At 41.7% G+C, this 19051-nt stretch overlaps 1 protein-coding gene across 3 annotated transcripts in view; it reads left to right on the top strand.

The window, feature by feature from the left end:
- ckn (CRK like proto-oncogene, adaptor protein) overlaps positions 1-19051 on the top strand; it is a 364715-nt gene that overhangs the window by 125317 nt on the left and 220347 nt on the right. The window lies entirely within an intron of this gene.

The following is a 19051-nucleotide window of genomic DNA, read 5'->3' on the forward strand; positions in this document are numbered from 1 at the left end:
TTTTGGAAACATCGTATTATACTATTATTTGATATTGAAAGACTATAAAAGGGCTTTGTTTCGTAAATAAATTAATATTTTACGAAATAAATCAGTGTTTCCTAAAGGTAATTGTTTTATTTTGTAATTATAGTTATTTAATACATGACTGAGAAAATTTGTTATCAGATATTTGATAATGAATAATGAAGTTCACAGAAATTGAAGGTCATTCATTGTTATTTAATTAGATATGCATTTTATGCTAAACTATTACTGTAAGGCTTATCTATAAAATTAAAGTAGTTTTTTTTTGGTGATATTTTTAATAAATTCGCGAATTCACGAAATTAATTCGTAGGTGTCACTGCAGTCAAGAAAGATTTTTTCAAAATGGCCGCGCCGCTTGACAGTAAATTTTAAATATGGCGCTGCCTATTCACAGGCTAGGCTCGCATGGCATGAAAGAGCTCACGCAGGCCCAGGCAGCGATTCGGGTGCTTCACCTCACCGCTTCACCGTCACAGAACTCGTAACATATGTACGTTTAATAGTATCATATCTGTGACTATATAGGTACACATACGTTGTGACTGTGACGTAGGCGCCCCAAAATTGTACCTACAGTCCTCTACACCTACACGTCAAATTGACAATTTTCTAAAAATTTACAAAATAGAAAAAGCAATTTTTTGCCCCTAACCGCGATGTTATTAGTGACCCCCTCCAAATTTCAGGCTGCGACCGCGCCTGCTGGGCTACTAGAACTCGAAACTCGAAGTTCGTATCATACCATCCCTCTCACTCGTATTAAATAGTAAAAAGTGTCCGAGGACCGCACGACACGAGCTTCGAGTTTCCAGTTTCGTAGTAGCCCTGCTGACACTTATACTATTTAATACGAGAGCGAGAGGGACGGTACGATACGAACTTCGAGCTTCAAGTTTCGTAGTAGCTCTGCTTGTGACGCCGACGCTGCGCCCATTGGAAATACGTACCAAAAATATGAAACCAATGCCAATCTTTCGTTATCATACCTACCACCATAGAATACTATCTCCACAGCAGCAGCTATTGTTGACTCGCACATAGTGATTGTTCTCTTTGGCAATTGACACTTTAGTGACGCTAGTAACACCGTCGGCGGTGAGTTGGCTGGTAGGTAGGGTTGCGACTTTTTGGACAAATATAGTATTTTCTAGCTTAAGGTATAAAAATAAAATGTACTCAGTGCACTGCAATAAAATAATATTACTTTGAATTGAATTGAACCTAACGTAGAGATGATCAGTCAGTATTTAATAAAAACATAATTTACTAGCTATAAACTCTACTAAGTAAAAAGAAAACGGCTGATTTAAATCGGATTATGTAAGGTAATATGAGTATTTTTTTGCGTAAGTAGATAGTACGTACAGAGTTAAAGTACAGTAAAATGCTACTTGACAACCCTACTGGCAGGTGAAGAGAGCAGCTGTCAAACGCGGTACCTAATTATATTAGGCATGTATCCCTACTTATACTTAGTAACTATGTCTGTCTGTCTGTTACCTATTCACGCTTCACCCTGTGACCCGGTGAACTGATTTAGACGAAATTCGGTACAGCAGGGCTACTACGAAACTCGAAGTTCGTGTCGTGCGGTCCCTCTCGCTCTCGTATTAAATAGTATAAGTGTCAGAGGGACCGCACGATACCGGACGAGTTTCGTAGTAGCCCTACAGAGATAGTTGGATGGAATCCCGAGGAAGGATATAAATAAGTAGGCTACTTTTTATCCCAGCAAAATGCAGTCCCGCGGGATAGCGATAAGCGAATCCTACGCGGGCAGAGTCGCGGGTAACAGCTAGTAAGGAAATTCATAAACTTTCAAGCGTTCAAGCACTATTCCGAAAGGGCTAAACAGATTTTGATGGCATTTTGTCCCACCGTCCCGAAATTTGCGATTTTTAACATGAAAGTACCGTGAGACTCACATGTTAAAATGATATTGTAGCGGATAACTCACGTCTTAAATCGAGTTTAGCTCTACATGTTTCGGGCTATTTTGTAGCCCTTCGTCACAGGAGCACGCCCGAAACATGTCGAGCTAAACTCGATTTAAGACGTGAGTTATCCCGTTACAATATCATATAAATTATATAAATTTGTTTGCGATTATTTCGTAGTTATACCTACTTACACAGTTCCTGAAATTATGAAAAGTCAAAGGTTTCTTAATCTAAATACTAGGATACTTCCTAGTGTATGCAACACGGTTACTGCTTTCAGTAATTATTATGTTATTTAATTGATGCAATGCAGTAGGTACACATGCCTCTATTACTCTTAATTAACAACTAGGATTACTAGGACATTACAAATTACGCCATTGCTGTCTTAATTCCTAACAAAATATCTTTTTAATAAAGACCGGCATTAACACATCCTAAGTTACCAGGAGCGCATAACCAGCGACGGTATAACACAATTACGTCGTCATTTGTTTGGAATTGTCAACATTGCGCTTCGTTCACCCGTCGCGCGTACCTGCGATGTGGGTGAAGTAGGTAGGTATGGCAGATTACGGTAGATATAGATACGATGTACGGACAGGAGCGGGCCGCGCCGCGCCGAGGGTGATTCATCGGGCGCAGCGCGTGCGGTACTGTTTGGTACTTAATATTTAATAAAAATATCTGTATTAATAATTTCGTTAAGGGGTACGGTAGACTCGAACGAAATGCACATCAAATTGAAGAGCGTAAAAAATTAGTCAATCCGAGTCGAAAACTTGTAGGTGGAAATTCGAATTATCGAGTATTTTCAATATAAACTTGAATAAATTACTAAGTTTATAATGGCGTTGCGAAGTAAACATGTCAGTCATCAAATCACAGTGGCGTTAGTGTCACGTCATCACGTGTCACAGGTTTGCATTTCGTTCTCCATTGTGACCTTTTAAGTGCCCCATATACGGTACGATTCGTCTGTACGATCGATCTGATGAAAATACTATTACTACTATTTACTTATTAGTAAAGTAAAAAACTTTTGCATCAGCAATTGCCGCATTTAGAATTTGAATAGCAGTAGCGGCGCCCTGCGACAGGGTGTTACCGAGTATACGAATACGAACTTAGTTAAAATACAATAAAGGGACAAAAATAACTTAACAGTGTGTCGACACAACACTTTTGACAAAAATCAGTCAAGCGCAAGTCGGATTCTCGCACCAAAACTTCTGTAAAATGAGTAAACAGATATCGATGTGTATCGAGCCAGTGTTAGCAGAGACCCACTCCAAAGCTAAACATAGGCAGTGTAGGTCATTCACAGTGGATTGCATACTTACATAGTTAGTAATTTAAAACAAATACATTTACAAGTTTTTATTATTTGGTTGTGTTATAAGAACTATCTTCATACCAAATTTCAAGCTACTATATGGTTTTTGAGCTACAACGCCTACAACCAATGTTATGTCAATGAAATTAACCCAAAAATAAATGAGTTTAGGATAATATTAGAAATCATATACGCTAGCCGCATTTACCCTTCAAATCGAACAAAAGCGCCTTGTAGAAATGAAATAAAACACAATACTGAAACATTGCAATAAAAATATCCACATTTCCCAATAGACTATAAAAAACAAAATGCCATACCTATAGTATGTAATGTAGCACTAATGTAGTAGAAGTATGTATGATTGTGAGATGGTGGGAGAGAGTGAGGCATACATTTGTAATTCAGTTACTTTTAACTTTTTAACTTAACTGTCTTAATTTGACAACGGACTGCAAGAATACATTTCTTTTAGTTAAGTAAGGTGGGGAAAAAAACGAAAAACGCGGTGAACGAGTTCGACTTACACTTGGCCGTCATTTTCGCCATCATCATCATCATCGTCATATCAGCCGAAGGACATCCACTGTTGGACTCGGACATGGGCATAGACCACCGGCCTCCCCCTTAACATTTTTTTATTTACAGTTTTTTTACTACAAAGCAAAAATTAATATTGTGTAAATTGTAAAGTACCAAGATCTCCAACATCGGCGCAGAGCGGTGAGTGGCGCTCGACGCGGCTGCTTTGTTCCCGGCTGGCAGCCGACGCGCCCGCCCGCTGACAGAATGTGCTCAGGGTTGCCACGAACTGACAATTATTATTACTTATTTATTTATTGTACAACAATCACAAATTGTGCTGCCAGTGATATGCATGCATGCATAACTTCCCATAAGCATCGAGTTTTTGGACAGGTCATGTTTAGAATTAAAAATTAAACTAAAACATCAACTACAACAAGTCATTTTCAGTGTAGACACATTTACCTTTTTTTAGAATGTTTAAGTGCCTACGTGTATCTCCTACGTCACAGAATCCATCCATATCTTAACATTACGTATAACATAGGTACTTACCGGAATTTTCGCTGGTTACCGGTTGTGCCACATCACTATTTATAAGATGTAAAAAACAGGTAACATATGAAACGTCATTTTAGTATCTTGGTTTAATAAACAGAGTATAGATTAACAAACATTTCTGTTCATTCTTCTAATGTTGGGGTATTAAGTAAGACTATTCGCTTAACCTGATAGCTAAAACATTTTGAAGTCATTTGAACATACCGTGTTAGGTAGGTACGTATTTACATATTGACAGACTAACCTTAAAAATCTTCTTAGAGTTTATCAAGCACCAAGCTAGCTAATACTCTCACAGTTATAGACTTTTATAAATTTCTTCGAAAATACAAAAATAAAAACAATTACAATTGGCAACCCTACGCGCGTCCGGGGCGGGCTGATAACAATATCGCTGAGTGCGGCGCGCGTCGGGCGCGATGTCCGCCGCCTAATTTACTCCGCCGCTGACGTCTGCGAGCTATGCGCGCCTGGTACCCGCCGGCGCGACCGCGAGATGGCTTCGCTAACTTGTTCGAGACGCGTTTTATTTCTCTGCTTTGGTAGTTTGGACCGTCCTTCGCGAACGCTGCGTTCCTAGTAGACAGAAAAAAATTAGATACATTTGAAAATTAAAACCACGATTTACGCGCGCGCGATGTACGCAAACTATTTGTTCCTTAGAACCAGCATTAGTGTTGAAATTGGTTTTACTAAATTTCCATAACAAATCCCATGAATAAGATATACATTAGTTTATTACCTGGTAGACCGAGCTTCGCTCAGACTAAAACTCAAATGAATATGCACGTGTATTCCCAAAAGACCAAACTAGGTCGAAAAACCAGAAAAACCAGAAAATTGTTAGCTGTTTCCTGTTTGTTTCTAATATCTCCGAAATAAAATAAAAATGACAAAAGAATTGCTCGTTTGAAGGTATTAGATTACCAGGATTATAGTTTCGATATCAAGGATTATTTTTTGAAATTGAGAACAGGAAATTTTTCAATCGGTGGAAGCGACACACAATGGAGCACGTCGAGGTCGAGATACGATCCTATTTGCAATTTCCGCTTGCGCGTAGTTACTCGCATGAGGCGAATTTTGCTTTTTCAGCTGCTGAAACCTCTTTCTTTGTGTCCCTTTGTAAGTTTCAAGTTGATCGCTTTCAAGTACTGTTATGAACTAAATAACAAATTCTATTATAACATTCAGTTACAGATATTGTTACATTCACATACGATAGCAGGAACAGCGGGGCTACTACGAAAGTTCGTGTCGTTCGGTCTCTCTGACACTTATACTTACTATTTAATACAAGAGCGAGAGGGACGGTACGATACGAACTTCGATTTTCGAACTTCGGAGAAGGGGCCTGAACAGTTTCAGTCTATTTGTCTGTTCTGTGTGTCGTGTCGTGAGCCCACCTCTGCCAGTGAATGCGATAAAGGTGTCCAGCTTATGGTTGCTAACTGTTTCTTGGGTAAATATAGTATTTTCCAACCCAAGGTATAATAATATAGTACACTGAAAAAAATGTAGTACTTACTTGAAGAAAAAACGGAACGTTCATGTTCAGTAATGCGTAGCAGTAATGGATATGTCGGCGGCCGATCGTAAAATCCGCCAGATCACGAAATTCCTGGGCATATCATGAATGAAACGCCGCCATTTCATGATATGCCTAAAAGTAGGCCAGGCATATCACGATGTTCCTGAGAGATAATACGGCAGATCGATTAGAGCAACGCATTCGTCGATATTCCTAGCTCTATATCGGGCACATCGTAAAATAGTTTATTTTTTGACCACTGGTGGCGCTGCGTATGCAATGGCGGCCGTGACCAGCTGACCGGCCGTGTTTGTTTACCGCGTGAAAAATGTCGGCGTCACAACAAAATGATCTCTGAACCGAAAATAGTGATTGAATTCATAATCAAAATAGAAGTGCAAAAGAAGCTTTTGAACATCAGCTCCATTCTTTTTATGTAAATCAAACGGATTCTGTGCACAATGTGAAAAACGCATGAACGTCTGCCCGTATTTTAGAGGTTAGTATTTTGTTGCAGATCGATTAGAGCAACGCATTCGTCGATATTCTTAGCTCTATACCGGGCACATCGTGATATGCCGAAAAGAAGAAAAATTTAGGTACGACGAGCGAAGCGAGGAGTGGTTAGTATTAATTGTGATTACGACCCGCGTGCCGCGGCAGCGGCCGGCGAAGTGCCAGAACCGATATGGCGGCGTTTCATGATAAGCCTAGGAATTTCATGATCTGCCTAAACATCACTAGGCAAATCGTTAAACGGTGAGTTTGAACGATATGGCGGATGTCCCTTAGCCAATTCATGAAATGGCGGCATTTCGCGATATGCCTAGGAATTTCGTGATCTGGCGGATTTTACGATCAGCCGCCGACATATAACACGAACTACTAAAAAACCAGCCAAGAGCGTGTCGGACACGACACGCCCAAGATAGGGTTCCGTAGCCATTACGAAGCATGTACATATATAAAAAATAATAGTAATAAATAAATAAAAATAAAAAACAAGTAATATTATGTGCGTTGTAATTATAACACAATTAAAACACTTACTACAGTCTTAAAATCTATTACCAGAAAAAGAGCGTATCTTCACGCACTTACGTCCTTTTGTTGAGAAGCGCAGTTTTTCGGCAATAATTAAATCAAAAACGGTATATCCGATCATGTTGAAACCATGTTTCGTTGAAAGTATTTATTAAGCGTTACCTTTCCATATTTTTTACATATTTTTTGGACAAACGGTTTACAAGATAGAGGGGGGGGGGACACAATTTTTCTACTTTGGGAGCGATTATTACCGGAAATCTTCACTTAATCAAAAAAGTTTTTGAGAAACCTTACTATCGTTTTAAAAGAGCTGTCGAACTATGTGCCACACGTTGATGCGAGTAAAAAAATTTTTTTACAAATTCAAAATTCAAATGATTTATTCAGTAAATAGGCCGCATGGGCACTTTACACGTCATTTTTAAACTACCAGCGCTTTCAATTTCTGTTACGTGTATAGATTGCCCCTCCTAGAAATATGTATTTTTGTAATTTAACTACAAAACTAAATAAGTAATTTAATTTCCTATCCTTTCATCCTTCCTCGACCGGGTAGCGGCAGTCCGCAGGAACGACAATGTCTCTCGCAAACGGCCGCTTCCGTTGAAATTCTGGAATTTGGCCGGAATTTCTTTTTTAATTCCTAAACTGGTTCTTTGATCGTCTATGTATTTGACACCGGGGGTGGAATTTTAATGACTTGAAGTTGAGAAGGAACTACATAGCCCATTGTTTTATCTGATGGTATAAAATATTGATGATTGGTGATTTAGAGGTAGGGAAGATGGGATGGAGAGTAGATTTAGTAAAAGACGCATTCTGACAATTATTATTTAGAATCAACATTCTAGAATACAATTATGTAAAAAAAAAAGTCTGTCTTGTATATAGTTGTGAACAGAGCTAATTTAACCGGTTTTTTAACCGTTTCCACCAGAGATGTGCGAGGATGAGTTGTGAGGACTGTGTTTTCATGAACCAATAGAAACTAGGGAATGCAAACCGTTAACGTTAACCGGTACGGCATGTTTAATGGCTAACTTAACCGGTAAATCAAACCTAAAACCGGTTTTTACCGAAATAGGAATATATCAAAAATCATTGAAATATGTCGATTTTCACACGCTGTCTAGAAATACTCTTACACATTAAGTAAATAAATAATAAAACATAAATACACCTAAAAATGACCTAAACAGCTAAGAACAACAAGGTGCCAGAGAGGTCGGAATTACGTCAGAGCTTTTGAAAGCGAGTGGATCACCGGTTCTTAAGGTTCCAGGCTTTAGAGGCTCCAAGTCCTCCTTAAAGGTACACCGCCAAAAGCATGAACTAGAGCGTGGTGGTGTTGTTTTTCAAGAAGGGTGATAACATAGACCACATGCATAATAGCGGCTAGTCATACAAAAACGAAGAATGTATAACCGCCGCTATGCCTAGCACTGTGGACGAAGAGAAACCTTTAATTCGGTCGAGCATCAGCGGTGCTTGAGTCTCTCCTGCGGTTCCGTAGCCTCCAGAAACGCTTCATTTACTCGCCTCGCACAGCCAGCACAGCTGTGTCCACCAGAGATGTGCTGTGCGAGGCGAGGTAAATGAAGCGTTTCTATTGGTTCATGAAAAACACAGTCCTCACAACTCATCCTCGCACATCTCTGTTGGAAACACAGCCTACTGCTACATACGTCATTCTAAATTCTAATTCTACTAATTGACTCTTAACTTAATTTTATAGTGCCACTTCCTTTTATTAAGCCAAACCTGTCGCACCTAAACACACTTGATCCCAAATATCTCACAAAATAGTTAACATTTTTCACCTTACCCGTCTTCCACTTACAGGGTGTAATTAAAATTTGAACGACAGCCTAGCGGCGACTTAGCCGGGCGCTAATTAGCGCGTTTGACGGCGCGGCCTTTTTTAATTAAACGTTCATAGTGAGGCGAGGGATTTGCTGAAATGCGCAGTCGGCGGGATAAGTATTAAATTTTGTTGGCTGTTTGGATTTTGGGCAAGGAAAACATACGGACGAGATTGATCTGCTACGATGACCATAAGTTGAGGTCTCGTGTTCGACTCGCGGTCGTGGAAGAGAGATTATGTAAGTATTATACTATGAAAATTACTAAGTATTTAAAACTGATTGATTTGAATAAAATTAACATCTTACTACGACAAAAGAGGAGAATTGATTTTGTTATTTGGTTGATATTATTTTACAATCAATAAGTGTCAATATTTTATTTGCGAAAAAATAAGTAACAATTTACCATGTGACCTCCCCGCTTATAAAACTGGATCCACCCTTGAAACTACAAGTCTGAGAGTTACATACAGGCCAAATTCAGATAATAAACATAAAACATATTTAGGTACTCTTAATTTTCCAATAACGCCTAGGCAGCCTTCAACAGTGGCATAGTAATATTCAGGCTATCATTAACAAGCCGCCCACCAAATTCGTGAGCGGACTGGCTAACAAAAGGGCCCAGGGCGACCGACATTTCTAAATTCCTAAGCTCCTCGGTGTCGGTGTCTCTCGGTGGACTGATCTCTTGATGCCAATGAACACATTTTAGCGACACTTTTATCCTTTAAATACAAAGGAGCTCTAGAAAGAAATTATTCACGATTTGTGAAAAAGTTTAATTAGCCAATTGCCGCTGAGAAAAAGTAGTCGGTGGAAGATAAAGATTTTTAAATAGAAAGCTTTTATTGATCAAAAAATATATATATTTCTAAAGGCGTGGATTTTTTTGTTTATTAAACGGTTGGCTTAAAAAAAATGGACGTCAGAAAGAAACGGCACGGTATTAGGGACAAAGAAAACAAAGAGGTACACAAGGCAGACTGTTATTTCTCAACAGAAAAACTAGCGAATGGCGAGATGAAATATCCGCGGCGGGCTTCCGCGACAGATAAGCTACGGGGGGAGGGGGGCGATCAAGCCGTGGCAGTGGCTCGGGCAGTTAAGTAGGTGTAACTAGGGGTGAGGTGTCGTGGCGCTGATGACGTATCGATATAAAATATTTTCCTATTATTGTTTCACCATTTCACGTTGGATGCAGGCAGCGAGTCGAAGCAACTGGAGATACAAAGGGGATGCCTGCTTATGTCCACCAGTGGACGTATACGGCTGATGTGATGATTAGTTGATAACAACGGTTAGTTGTTAATGTTGTGCAGTACGTGCTTGGTCTGCAATCATTCTTGCGCATCGGTAATAAAACAGAGAAACATTGGATCCCTTCTTATAACTCAATCTTAATACCTATGCAAGTTATGCAACACACAATACACACTGTATCACTGCGCACATAAAACGGATCTTAATTATTTTGCTTTTTTGTTACATTTATGTAGAAATACACAAATTTAAAAAACCGGTATCCTGCCACGTTTCATTCTAGTCCAGTGATCTTTTTAAGAATTATGAATTCAAAATTGGCATTAACGTTGGCACTACTAAGACATATATATGCGCATACAGTTTTCAGTAAGTACTCTTATTTTTCATATTATAAAATCTTCTATTACTTTTATCGATGTCGATAAACTTTAACGACAGGCGGGAGCCTCCCTCCGCAGGCGAGCGGCGCCGCTGAGCGACGAATGAACGGGGCGCATTAGTGCGCGCGCCCCGCTTGATTGTATCATCGCGTTGTCGACATATATAAAGCTATACAGCTACGTGGCCCTGGTATCCTGGTAGCTTGCAAGCCAACTGAAGTTATAATAAAGTACCCGGAAGCATGCAATGGCAGGTAGTGGTGACATAAAAAAACAGTTTATTTGTCTCAGACTCAGTTCAGTAGCAAGCTCAAATCGCATACACTTGAGGCACAGTCTATACTTACTATAGTTCCATAAGTAGACAGAAACGTCATGAATAAACTGTAGTATATAAGTGGGTACGTTACTTTGTTATTGCTTAGGTATAAGGTAGTTTAAGAACAATCATGTGACGTCAGTCCGGAATAAATCGTCTAGCCGTACACACGTCTCTTCATTGCGCTCCCAGTTTGCTACCTACACTTCAGTGGCGACAGGCTAATAAAACATTCGTGCTAATTCGCGTGCATAAGAACAGTGGAAAAATATATACCTACATAGAAACAATGTCAATCGGCCGGTTAAGTGAGTTTAATGTGAAATCGGGACAGTGGTCTTCGTACATAGACAGATTAGACATGTTTTTCGAAGTGAATAAAGTGACGGACAATTTAAAATTGCCGACTTTGATTGCAACAGTGGGAGACGACGCTTACGAACTGTTGGTTAACTTAGCGAGCCCCAAAAAGCCGTCGGAGCTCAGCTATACCGACGCGGTGGAGTTATTGCGTCAGCACTTACAGCCGACGCCATCTTCGTTGGCTGAGAGGTACCGGTTCAGGCAAAAGAGGCAAGAACCTGGAGAGGATGTGGCGTCGTATGTTGCAGAGCTAAAGAAATTGGCTCGGTATTGCAAATTCGCTAGCAATTTGAACGAAAGTTTGCGGGATCAATTTATTTGCGGACTCAGGAGTGATGTCATCAGGCAACGGTTGTTTGCAGAGGATGACTCGGTAACTTTTGTCGGAGCTGTCAAGTTAGCCAGCTCGTTAGAAGCGGCGGAAAGAAACGCAGCAATGGTGGAATGTACTTCCACGGGGAATTCGGTGGAATCGGGAGACACGCGCGCGGTACATGCACTGACGCCGATCGCCGGGCGCAGCGGCCGCGGGCCGGGCGGCGCGGGCGCGGGCACGAGCGCAAGGCAGGCAAGACCGGCGAGAGGGCCACCGCGCAGCGAGGGCGCGCGGTGCCCAACAGTGGGAATGAACTGTGGAGCGTGCGGAGCTACGAACCACGATTACTCAAGATGTCGTTTCCGGGAGTATACATGCAGTAGATGTCAACGCACGGGGCATTTGCGGCGGGTGTGCCCAGAATACATAGGGCAACCGCTACGAGGGGGCCCTACTCAGCGTCGCGGGGGCCACAGGCAGCCCGTGTACTTCGGGGACATCGGGCACGAATCCGGCGATGCAAGCGACGGCGATGACATCGAAGAGCAATTAAACCTCATGGGATTAAATAATTATAAGCCAGTAAGTGTGCCAATTTCTATCGACAATATAATAATAAATATGGAGGTAGATACTGGTACTGCTATTTCGTGTATAAATTACTGTACATATAAACAATATTTTTCGCATTTACCTATTGAAGAGGACAACACTGTATTGAAGTTTTATGATGGTACCAAAATAAAACCTTTAGGTATAATTAAACCTCGGGTCCGTTACATGGATCGGGAGGAACGGTTAGAGTTGTTTATCATTAAAAATGGTACGACGTCGCTAATAGGAAGACAATGGTTGGCCGAACTAAGAATAGATATACCTAAGTTTGTATGTAACAGGTTAAGTGACTTAAATTGTGTTCATGTTAATGGAAGGATACAAAATATTCTTGACAGGTATAAAGAATTGTTCAGTGCGGGCCTGGGGCGGTACACGGGCGGCGCGGCGACGTTGCGAGTGCGGGACGGCGCCACGCCGGTGTTCCACCGGGCGCGGCCGGTGCCGTATGCGCTGCGCGAGCGCATCGACACCGAGTTGGACGCAATGCTGCGCGGCGGCGTCATCGAGCCCGTTGACTGTTCCGACTGGGCGTCGCCTCTCGTGCCGGTAACTAAGGCGGACGGTACTTTACGTATTTGTGCGGACTATAAAGCGACTCTTAATCCTGTCTTGCTGATCGATAGATACCCACTTCCTAAGATTGAAGATGTGCTGGTGGGCCTTAACGGATCACGATACTTTAGCAAGATAGACTTGTCCCAGGCTTACAACCAGGTTGAGCTGGATGACTCCAAAAAGTATACAGTTATAAACACACACCGGGGTCTATTTCAATATAACAGGTTGGTGTACGGGCTGTCATCGAGCGTAGGCATTTTTCAACGCATAATGACCAACCTGTTATGCAATATACCTAATGTACAAGTATTCCTTGATGACGTTATAATAGGGGGCCGGACTGAAGAGGAACATTTACAGGCACTAGAACTAGTCTTTCAGCGGTTATCGGAAAACGGTTTAAGACTTAAGAAACAGAAATGTATATTTTTTGTGGACGAGGTTACTTATTTGGGCTATGTGGTATCAAGGGAAGGTATTAAGGCAGACAAGTCAAAGGTCCATGCTATAAGCAAAATTCAGACTCCCACCAATGTTAGCGAGTTGCGGTCGTTCATAGGCATGGTTAATTTTTTTTCGAAGTTTATTAGGAATTTTAGTTCGCTATTAGTACCACTTAATAATCTGTTGCGTAAGGGGGTCGAATGGCATTGGGACCAACAGTGCGTGCAAGCCTTTATCCAAATAAAGCGGGAATTAATGGGCACCGAGGTATTGGTTCACTATGACCCTAATAAACCTCTAATAGTGACTTGCGACGCGAGCGCGCGGGGCGTGGGGGGCGTGCTTGCGCAGCCAGGGCCGCGCGGCGAGCGCCCGGTGGCGTATGCGTCGCGGTCGCTCACTGCCGCGGAGAAGAACTACTCGCAAATTCATCGCGAGGCACTCGCTATTATTTTTTGTATGCGTAAATTCCATCAGTATGTGTATGGTAGGAAGTTTATTCTGCGGACGGACCACAAGCCTTTGGTTTCGATTTTAGGCCCTCATAGTGGCATACCTACGATGACTGCGAGTAGGATGCAGAGATGGGCAGTCATACTATCCGCGTATAATTACGACATAGAGTACATTAGAACAAATGACAACTGCGCGGACGGTTTGTCGCGCTTGCCAGAGAATAGGAGTGCCCCAAATCGTAGCGAGGAATCAATTCCTGAACAAACCTACTTACATTTCGCACAAGATGGGCTATTGTTGCAGTACAGCGAACTTAAGAAACTGACAGACAAAGATCCGATTTTAAGTAGGGTACTCAACTACATCCGGGATGGCTGGCCTGAAAAGGCGGATATGGCCAATTTGCAGCCGTACTACAATAGGAAATCGGAATTATACGAGGAACTCGGGTAGTCATGTGGGGCCACAGGGTGGTGGTGCCGGAGGGCTGCCGGGACAAGGTGTTAGAACTCATTCACGAGCCACACATGGGTATCGTAAAGTCGAAGGCGCTGGCCCGCAGCTACGTGTGGTGGCCCGGGGTCGACGAGGCGGTGGAGCGCTCGTGCCGCGCGTGCGCCGCGTGCGCCGCGCAGGCCGACGCGCCGCCGCGCGCCGCGCCCCGCCCGTGGCCGTGGCCTGCGCGACCCTGGTCTCGGCTGCACCTGGACTTCTTAGGGCCGTTAGCCGGGAAAACGTATCTCGTGGTTATCGATGCCACATCCAAGTGGCTGGAGGTATTTCAGGTCTCAAGTACGGCGGCGAACCATACGATAGCCAGATTGAGTGAGCTCTGGAGTAGGTGGGGCGTTCCCAGGCAAGTGGTCACCGATAACGGGCCACCATTTACTAGTTCTGAATTTGCAAATTACATCAAGGGCTATGGCATTGAGCATATATTTACAGCTCCTTATCATCCTTCGTCAAATGGGGCAGCTGAAAATTCAGTCAAGACCTTAAAAAGGGTGATTAAAAAGGCCATTTCGTTGAACAATAATGTAGAAATGTCGTTAAATACGTTTCTGTTATATTACAGAAATACTGAGCACTGTACAACAGGGGTTAGCCCGGCACAGTTACTGATAGGTAGGCGGTTAAGGACTAAGTTCGATGTCTTAAAACCAGACATGGAGAGTAAGGTACTAAAATCTCAACGAAAGCAAGTCCAAGAGGCAGGAGGAATAGAAAGAAGAATGTCGGTGGGGGATGATGTTTGGTACCGGCAGTTTTTAAAAGGGGAAAAGTGGTTGCCGGGCACTATCGCTCATTCAGCAGGGTCGAGGGATTTTAAAATCTTAGACAGCAATGGTAAAGAGGTCCATCGGCACGTTGATCAGCTAAGACGTAGAACTAGGAGCTCGCTTATAGCCCCCACAGGTCCCGTAGCGCTAGAGTCCGCGGCAGAGGAGGCTCACGCGTCCCCGCCCAAGAGCCGGTCGGAGCGGCCAGGGGGCTCGGCGCCGCCGTCGCCGGCCGCGGCCCCGCCGTCGCCGCCGCGCGCCGAGGAAAGCTCGGATAGCGGTCGCGAGGAGTTCGCAACGCCGCCGCCCGCCCCTATACCGCCTCGAGCTCGAGTCGTTAGGAAATGTAGGCTAAGCAAAAATGTTAGTTATAAGGTGTAAAGATAAGAATAGTAGTGGAGGGATGTAGTATATAAGTGGGTACGTTACTTTGTTATTGCTTAGGTATAAGGTAGTTTAAGAACGATCATGTGACGTCAGTCCGGAATAAATCGTCTTGCCGTACACACGTCTCTTCATTGCGCTCCCAGTTTGCTACCTACACTTCACTTACAACGAGCTATAGGGAGCGGGAAAGCTCGGAGTTTGTTTGCATGATAAAATCCAAAATAAAAGCACCTTCCTCGGACAAAGAATTAGCCTAGCTATTCAAAGAGCGAAACGCTGCCAGCATCTTCGGGACCATGCCTAAGGGGTACTATAATGTAATTTGTTTTAGTTTCAGGTTCTATTTTTATTTTAAGTATGTATTTTTTTTATTTTATATAGGTAAGTTTATTAAGTACAGGACAGATTTGTTTTTATCCAAAATCCAAAATACGGAAATTCGCAGAAGAACTTAAGTCACCGACAAAAATAGAAACCGTTGAGGGAGAAAAGTTCTCTAGTGGCGACGAGCGAGGCGAGAGTGGCGAATGATTGGTGGGCCTCCCACTAACCGACGACATCGTGAGAGTTGTGGGCAACCGGTGGATCTAAGTGGCTAGTTGAATAATTGTGGCTTTCTAAAGGGGAGGCCTTTGTTTAGCAGTGGACGTCTTCCGGCTGATGATTACAATGACTTACAAACTTGTGCGCTTCAACCCAAACGTCAAACCATAGCAATACCGATGGAAACTACAAATGCAGCCAACAGTAATTAAAGTGCGTTCGGCTCCCTCACCTCATGCCACGCCCTGTCAAACTCATTGGAGTCGCTACAACGCAATACTCGCGTTACATGGGCCTTTTACAACACCTGAGCGACTGCGAGCCTTTTAAAGTTTCAATTACTATCATTACAGGTTTCTACAAGAGATCTGGTTAGTACATTTCGCTGTAAAAAGTTCTTAACTTGAAACGCGTACTTAGGCAGGTACTTGTCCTCAATATTATTCAGTCTTTGTCGGTCTCTAACTGAATGCTCCATCCACTCAAAGGTTGACTGTAGAGATTCCTTAAAGGGTTAAGGCCTGTGACCTTTTGTCAATTGTGTTTGTTTCTTTATATTGGTACAATAAAGAGTTTACATACATACACACAGTCCTACAGTAATGTCGTTTGATAAAACTTTATCTACTGGTATAGGTAAAAAGTTCTCTCTCTAAACCTCTCCATGTTACGAGTATTGCCTATATTGCTTACCTTGGGAAAAATTTATCTATGTACGTTTATTTTCTTAACTGCTTACTATAATATTAAAGAGTTATAAAAGAGTATTTTTATAGGTAGTAGTATTATAGTTATCTGGCACTTATTATAACCGTATCTTCTACTACCACGTTTTGTATAAAAGGGTATAGAACTTCGATCATCAATACGTATAGAAACATGAAAACATCTAGAGTTCTATAAACTACTGTTAAAAGAGTGCGTGTTCTTTAAGTTTTACCTACATATAATATGTAGCTAAACTAATATTGCAGTTTATCCTAGAGCACAGCTTCTATCTATATAGAGAGCGTAGTTTCTCTTCTCTAGCTGCTGAAACTGTGTAAAATGTAATACTTTTTTTCAATAAAGTTTATTGTTATATAATACTGTGACCAAAATTTGCGATAACTCCGATTTATTTCTGTGTATTCTGTAAAATGATTGATTCTATTCTATTAAATATCTATCGTCAATGCACAGGAAACAAGAGAAATTTTAGTCATTTCTTGTAAATCCAACAACAACAAAATGGATAAATTAATTAATATTAATTTATGATTTATTAATTTCCAAATAAATTTGCCAAGGACTGCTACAGAATTAATTCTTGCAATGACAAAATATAACTGGAGCTTAGTCGTACTACTCATATTCAAACACGCATACCTAATCAACACCAAATCGATTAAACCCCACAAATCTGTTTCAATCCGTTCTGTTTTGTCTTAACCGTTAACAAATCACTTCACAACAGGCATTCTATTAGTTACACGCGATTTGCAACGTTCCATCATATTCTTACCCCTACTAACAAGAACCTCTTTTGTCAGCAAAGGCCTTCTGAGCCTGGATATCCTACTCGACCGATAACAATCCATCATATCCTGATCTAAAACTTTCGAGATCTCAGCAGTATTTAAGTGTCACGCTACACTGGTCACGTAGCGTGGACAACCGTTTGTGCTGTAATGATGACAGACGGCCGGGCGGTCGTGACCCTGTCTAATGTCAATGGGGTATAAACAAGGTACACGTTGCAGAACATTCCTGTAATGTCGCTGCGTGCGTCCTTGTCTAACAAGCTTTGCATGAAAGGGATGCAGGAAGCAATCGAGATACTGTTTAAGCCGGTGCTCTCATGGCCTGGTGCTGATACGATTTCGAATCGATTTGAATAGACGTCAATTAGAATTCAAGTAGGCTTGCAGCTGTTGGACTACCTAGAAATCTTTTGTTCTATTGTATAAGTTAGTAGTTCTGAGGAGAAATTGCAGTCTGGATTAGAAATAGAATTTGGTTAGAGCCTGCGAATGCGGACAAATCTAAATATAAGGGTTCTTAAAAATTATTGATTCAACAATCAATAACTTTTGTAGAGATCCATATAATGAAATATACAACTTTTTTACCTATCTCCTTTGCAACCATGTGTGCATGCTAACTACGTCTGTGCGACACATATGTATGTATGTTAGTCTGTAAGGTTCTTATTTTCTGGGCCATACTGCCTAAAATAAATGATTTTATTAGTAGGTATGCAGAACCCATCCTTTTCCATATCCACATAACTCAAATATCACATCACAAAATGCTAACTTGTTTCGAGCCCTCTGCGAAATCATCTTCAAAACAAGCACGCTTACACCACCACTTCCAAACGAAACGCATGACCATGACGTATGTCAGTCAACTCATAAAAAGTACGTCAATTGATTCAAAGTCCCTATTCACTACATAAATTACAGTTGTTGATGTGCATCATGTGTTGAATTTTAAATCGCAGGTCAACTAATGATATATATTATAAAAGAGGTAGGTTTGTTACTAACGCGCCAAAATGAAGCGAATAAGACGGCGATATAAACAACCGTCAAATACATTCCAAAAACTAATGACGGATGCTAAGGCTACCAACCACCACGGACTGATGACGTTGCAAAAACCAGCATCAAGACTTCAGATAGATAGACAACGCCAATCCCAGGAGCCGCATATTGCTAGATCACTCCGTAGTCCGCTAAGTACGGCAGGGGGGCCGGCCGTGTAGGTGATTAATGGTCGACCCCCTATAGGCAGATATCGGTCGTACGATTCGTCTTGATTGCCCCATATTGTTTTTGCTACCGTGTCGAGATCTCCTGATAAACAACCTATTTCTAGACGAGAAAGTAACAGGGTTAGGCGTATATTTTTTAGACGGCTGGCTGGTACAATACAATACCACGACTCTTTATCGTACACCACAAATAGTAAGTGATACAGAAAACAGGTAGGTATACAGGGGGAAAAAATACGAAAATTATATAAATATTTCAATGTTTTAGACTATCGCGGGCAGGTTTTCGTCTAGTGATGTGCGCAGCGTGTAGTGATGCGCCACAGATACTAATTTTATGATTTAAATTCGGCTTTTGTTCCGCGTCGTCTCGTGATATGACGCGTGCAATGCAACTGTGCCGAAATATCGAGTTTCTCTAAAATATTTGTCTGTTTTTGGGAAGCTGGCTCGGTATTCTAAAAAATGATTACTTACATAAAAAAACCTGTTCTGCAATTGTTTGACCTTTCTAAACGATTGTATGTG

Source organism: Choristoneura fumiferana, chromosome 6 (genome assembly GCF_025370935.1).
Source record: "Choristoneura fumiferana chromosome 6, NRCan_CFum_1, whole genome shotgun sequence".
NCBI lineage: Eukaryota > Metazoa > Arthropoda > Insecta > Lepidoptera > Tortricidae > Choristoneura > Choristoneura fumiferana.